The following is a 6,868-nucleotide window of genomic DNA, read 5'->3' on the forward strand; positions in this document are numbered from 1 at the left end:
TGGACCACAATATGATTTAGTGACCTGGCCCCTGTCGCGAATGGCAGCTTGACAAACTAAGAATAGCGTACAGGATACAATCCAAAAATTGTCACATTCCTACCACCAACCTTCTTCACTTGATGGCTTCCTCAATTTTGCTATCAAAATTGTATGATATATGCCCATATTTGAACTTTCATTTGCCAAATGAAATGTCATCAATACTCTCCCTGAATTTCAGAAAACAGCGATGAAGACCTACCACTATCATGGTGACCGAGTGATGATCTTCATAGGGGTGGGAGATCCAGGGGCGCCCACTGAATGTACTCCACTGATTATTGTTTGTTTTATCACCTTTAACCTGATATAGATGAAACTTGTCAAGGTCCTCATTCTGTACGGGTGTGGACCTAATTATGTCAACTGACATCAATTTTGTGCATAAAGTTTTTGGGACCCCATCGAGAAGACACCCTGGAATTCCTAAATGTTAATGTATTGGTGTTGAAAACACTTACCTTAAAGGGGCATTTCGTGATCCACAGCCTCATCCCCCCACTTTTCTCAAAAAAAGTTGAGATTTTTATATCACTGGATACCTCTGGCTACATAATGTTTATGTACAAAATATTTCTTGCAGATTAATTCGTTTTGCAAAGATATCGTGAAATTTGAATTTCGTTCTGGTGCACCAGAACGAAATTACAACGCATTGTCTATGGAGCAGTGTAATACACATAATCATGCATAACTCGCAAACGCAAAATCGGAATCAACTGAAATTTTGGGAATAGGCTTTTTCGTGGATATGTACTGAAAAATGTCATAGAAAGAGGATGCTAGGATCACGAAATACTCCTTTAATAGAGATGTCATATTTTGTGGATATCCCATCGTTTTTGTTTGGTTCTTTATTCATTATCAACACCACTGTAGCAGCACATATATCATTAGTAGTGACGTCAGCAAGCCTTTTGGACCTTGGATGATCTTCATTGACGCTCGATCCTTGAACTCCAAGGATCATTCCGTTGCTGTTGAATATCAGTGACTTCATCATCATTGACAGCAACTGTACATTGTTACATTTCATGCTAGTTTTCAACACCATCGGAAGACATTTCCATGATGATCCTGTGTTCACTTCTGGTAGTATCTGTGAATTCAAGGAGGTAGGCTTCCTCTGCAGTATCCTGTCCATATACACCGATGCAAAAATCGAATATTTTTGCAGTAATGTTTTGAAGGAACATTTTGACCGCCCCTCGTAAGAAACTCTCGGAGCATGATTTAATAAGCTTTTTAAATAGCTCCATTTTTGTTCTCAAAAAACACCGTAATTATGAGATGGGTTGGCCCCCTATCATATACCGTAGAATTCCGTCTAGAAGCATATATGCCTCTAAACGAGGTTTTTTTTTAACGAAAGATATGAAAGGCCAATACCCTTCTCAAAAACATTGCAATAGATTGGTCTTACAAATATACATGTTTATACAGCCGCCTTTATCAGTAATATAGTTGTTCAAACTCCAAATAACGTTTTTGTTGAGAGTGGCTGCCTCTTGTCTCAAAAAAACCTCGTTTAGAGGCATATATATGCTTGTAGACGGAATTTTACGGTATTAGTGTAGCTCCTTGAGGTTTTTCCCCAGAAATGTAAAACGTCTATTTTAAAAATATTTAACAGTTTCAGATCAAAGTACCAACAAATGATCATTTTCACAGTAGCTCAAGGAACAAACGCACTGAATTATTCCATTTTCCTCTGTTTTCTTTTGATTTGATTTTTCAAAATATGCATCCCCTACATGTACAGCAATTAACTGCTTTTCAAATGGTTAAGAAAACGTTTTTTGTTTGCTGGTAGTATTATATGTGAGCACTATGTACACACTTTTTTTTAATGATTACACTTTTTGAGATGACAAACATATTACTGAGTCATGTGACTTTCCAATCATTTTAAATTAAGAAGTTCAATAATTTATTTCAATTAAGTTCTTCCATGCAAGTATTATGCTAAATATTCCTTTTTGGGATGACCAAATTCATTGGGTCGTCTAGTATTCCATACACCATGGTGACGTCACCAATAAAAACCTCATACCCCTCAACTTGAGGTAATTATTGAAACTAGGTGGTTTAATGCGGAATAGTGAACTTACGCTACACAATAAATTCCAATTGTAGTAAAAGTAACATCATTCCCATGGCACCAGTTCTTTAGCCTAAGGGCTCATATTGAAATTCCCTTACACAGGAAGGTGTGCACCATCCTGCAGCTTTCCTGTGCTAGCCTTCTTTTGTTAAAATCCTGTGTGATTATAACACTGCAATTAGCCACTTCACTGACTTAAATTAGGAGCGCGCTTTCCTGTCCGAGCTTTCCTAAGGCGCGCGCTTAGCGAGGGGAATGCCGCCTTCTTTCTGTGTGAAAACGTGGTAGGGTATTTCAATATGAGCCCTAATATGTCTGTATAATAATTGAATGACCTTTGAATGTGTAAGGTACAGACACTCATATTCCAAAACTTAAAGTCAAATTTGAGCAATAATTGGTATAATGCTGGTGAACGATATTAGTAGCTTTACCGAGATGGTGTCACTGTACCAATGAAGTTTAAATAAATTATACACATGTGAGGGACTGTGGTCACATCTAGGATACCAAAGTTTGGTAGATCAGTCAACACTACTGGCACACATCATAATGCATGATAGACCCCCTTTTTTCTGCAAATATGCCACCCGATGACCCCCTTTTTTCATCAGTACACCCAATGACGCTTTTTTTTTTTAAATAGAAGTTTACACCGAACCTGTGCATTTTGAACATTTAATATTTTTGTAGACATAGCTTCAAAATTGCACATTTTCACAAGTTTTGCACATGTTTTGCTGCCAGAAAGTTACTATTTCACAGTCAATGACGCCCAATATTTAGCGTTCCAACCCCGGGGCTCCCACACTGAATGACCCCCTTTTTTCAACAAAAATCCCCACCGATATTGTGTTGTACTCCGGTACACACACACACTGGTACATCACTTTCATATTCGAGTGCCCCACATCAAAATTACCATTTACTATTGTAGTTATGCCTTTATTCATGAACACAAGGATACCAAAAGTTTCAAAGAATGAAAGTCATACTGCAAACTTACAAAGTGTCAAGTTATCAAGGTTGTATTTGATAAATCAAGGAGACAACAAATAAAAAAACAAACACGTGAAACATTTTCACGAAAGTCACCCAGTAATAGACAATATTCATATTTGTATCATCACGTCTCGAAGTTTTAAGAGCTTCAAGGCACAACCGCAGCAACTCCCCCCCCCCTCGCACATGCCTGCCTTATATGCTCAAAGTTTGAGTCCCGCCAGTAATCGAGAAGAAGAAGATGGTAATTTGATACATTTTGATTTCTTTACACATTCTTCTCAATCATCAAGTTGGGTTTTTTTCACACCGCAAGTGTCTTACTTGGTGATGTTAGAACACACGTGACTTAAGTCTCATTTTGTTCCTTGTCAGTAAACATTTATAGTGTTTAAAAACACTACTATAACTGTTTACTAACCAGGCAGAGTTCATCCTCTCCATACAGCCTTTGTCAACTAAAGAGAGTGCATACTGATGTGTAAATAATATGGCAGAGTTTAAATTTGATCTCGCTTCCGCTAGAGATTCATTGCCAAGGCAACTGTAAAAGAAGTAAAAAAAGTTTGTCCTCATCAGCTTCCTGTGACAAAACACCCCAAGAAAGCATGATGCATTTTGTTTGTTTTTTGGCCTTTTGCTTTCTTTTTTAGTTAAAAATGGCTATGTGGGTGCGGGTTCTATTTGTTAATTACATTTTGGCCTTTTTTTTTGCGGGCGAAACCCTCGGAGCGCATCAGACACTCCAAATTGCATTCTGAATACGAGGAATGTCCTTATCAAAAAAAATTTTGATTTTTGAAATGATTACAAAAATATTTGTGACCGTACAGCACGAATGAGCAGTAAATGTCCTCAATTGTATTCTGAGTTACAGTGTAAAATGGGCATGAAGGTCGTATTCATAGGTACCTCAATTGGGTGCTACGTGTACCTCATTTAATGAGATACACGTAGCACCAAATTGAAATACCTATGGATATGACCTTCATGCCCATTTTACACTGTAACTCAGAATACAATTGAGGACATTTACGGCTCATTCGGTATGTACGGGTCACATTTTGACAAAAGAATTTTTATGAAATTTCATGTATATAAGAAATGTTAAAATTTTCATATGATGGTCAGCTTTTCCTCTCAGCTACATACACTCTAAGTACATATCATTACATTTATCAAATTTGCTTCGAAGACTATTAAATATCAAAAATAACAATTATTAATAATTTACCGTCAAATTTGGGTTATAGCAAATTTCAAAAAATTATTTGGCAACAGAAGGACATTCCTCGTATTCAGAATGCAATTTGATGTGTCTGATGCGCTCTCAGGTCCCACAAAAAATACTGTGCAAAGGTGGGTAATCGTAGGACCAGCTTGAGGAATTAATTCCAGTTGAAATCCAGAGACCCTCTGACCTCTACCACACAAGTGTAAATTTCAAATGGAGTTACCTAAATTTGTGAAATTCACACTAAGGTCATGTCATAGGCATGGATTTTAACTGGAATACCTCAATATCTCCCTGAAGCCAGGATGATGAAAAGTGTTCACATTAACTTACCTGCTAACTCTCTACTATACTGCCAGAATAGTGCACCCTTTACCCTACAGATGTGATACAGGTTTTATTGTGTTCCTAATACAGGCTGTATCAAAATGATTTGTACCCATCAATTTTGATGTTTATTGAAAGGACCGCCTCTTCCAAAGGCAACACTGGATACTCTTGAAATGTTCAGAATGTATAGTTTATGACTTGTATACAATTTAATCTACAAATTGTTTGGATCTTATGTTGGAGTTTGATGTGTCAGACGCATCCATTATCAATGAAAACTGATGGGTACCAATCATTTTGATACAGCTTGTATAATATGGATTTTGCTGCTATACCAAAACCTTTAATATCTGACACCAGTCTCATGTAACTTGTTTGGTCATGTTGGACCACATATTTTGATCTCTTTAAGTAAAAAAATTTAAAGAATCACCAGCTCCGGAAAATTGATAGTCCATTTGGTTTCCTCCAGACGGTAGCATTCGTGTGTGATATACTTGTGATCAAAGGTACGTCACAGTCGGTTCATACCGCACCTCAAGCTACAGATGCACTGGTCTTTGATTGCATGTGTATGACACAGTACTTGAGGAAGACAAATGGACTATAGATGGTAACTTAATGGAGACTGAAAAGAGTCGTTCACTGAAGACTGCCCCTTGTCTACAGAGAACAAGCAGATCTTGTCGATCTGCTAATAAAGGTTTTGGTGGCTCTGAAAAGATGTACTCTTTTCAGAGCCACCAAAACCTTTATTAGCAGATAGGTGAGATCTGCTTGTTCTCTGTTGACAAAGGCATCAGTAGACAAGAGGCGGTCTACATGTCTCATTCTTAGGTACTTTGTCCTGAAGAAGTCAGAGCTACTCCTGACGAAAGCTTGACAGTTCTAAACTTGTCCGACGGCGAACCGCTAAAACCCACTAATTGTTATGAATTCCCATCGTAAAAGCCTATCCCACAATTTAAATTTAATGGAGACACTTGACAAAAGTAACTTTGGACAGATGTATTGAAAGCAACACTTTGAGAGTAGTTATCACTTTTTGCTGAAAAGACACAAAGTGGGTTACAATTTGCAAGGATAGGGGGCCTGTTACATGCATACAATTTGGTAGACCACAGAGACTTTGTCTTCCTCAAAGATCTCTCAGATATGTCTTCAAATTTGTATGTCCGACTCTAAATTTTATGGTACTACCACAAAAATATATCATTTAAGACTATTAAATGTCAATATTTTGTAGATTTTGATTTTAGGAGTGTTTACTCTATTAATTAATTACAATCTTTTACAATCAATTACATAATTTCAACTTAAAACATTGGAAGAAACATACTACTAACCGGATTGGGGAATATGGACCCTGAAATTCTCCCAAAACACCTGAATTTCACTAGACCTCCAACTTTTTGGAGTGACAGAATCCCATACGTTTTTTCACCTTAACCAATGGGCAAAGGTACATCATCCCACTTGTACCTGTGATGAGAAGTGATAAATCCAAAAAGTGATTTTACACTTTTCATCCAAATTTTTATATCGTATCAGTTAGTGGAATGCGCCCTTAAGTAGGTTTCAAAACAAAGCGGAGTGATCACTTTGAAGCTTCGCGCACACGAGCAGAAGTGCTATCTGTGGAAACTGAGATTCTAAAAACAATATTATTTCAGTTGAATTTGGGATTCGCCAGGAAGCGGGTGAAGTCAAATTTCACTCCGGTCTTTTGAGCGTATTTGGTGATTCTTCATATGATTTTATTATAAAATCAACATCATTGCTGAATAAATATAAAATAACAAACTGGAGGTGATTTGTATGATTGTTTGACGTGTTTGCTGAGAAACTTTTTCTAATACCGCTCATAGAAAAAGGGGAATTCTCTCGCCAGGTTACCGCATCTTCTCAGTACCACTGCAAAGGAAACAACCTGTTATTCTCAATCAACATCTGTGCATGGTTTCATTTGGCCTTTTACAAGAGGCTTCCAGTGTCTGCTCTGCACACTTAGTAAATCTCTTAGCAGACAAAGATAAACATAAACACACACACACTTGTAATTTCATTTTGTGACACCATTACTCCCTTTATTTGAGTGTAATTTCAATATTGGTAAAACAATACAGATTTGTTCAAGTATTTGTGCACTCAGTGAA

The sequence above is a fragment of the Amphiura filiformis genome, chromosome 1 (genome assembly GCF_039555335.1).
Source record: "Amphiura filiformis chromosome 1, Afil_fr2py, whole genome shotgun sequence".
NCBI classification, from domain to species: domain Eukaryota; kingdom Metazoa; phylum Echinodermata; class Ophiuroidea; order Amphilepidida; family Amphiuridae; genus Amphiura; species Amphiura filiformis.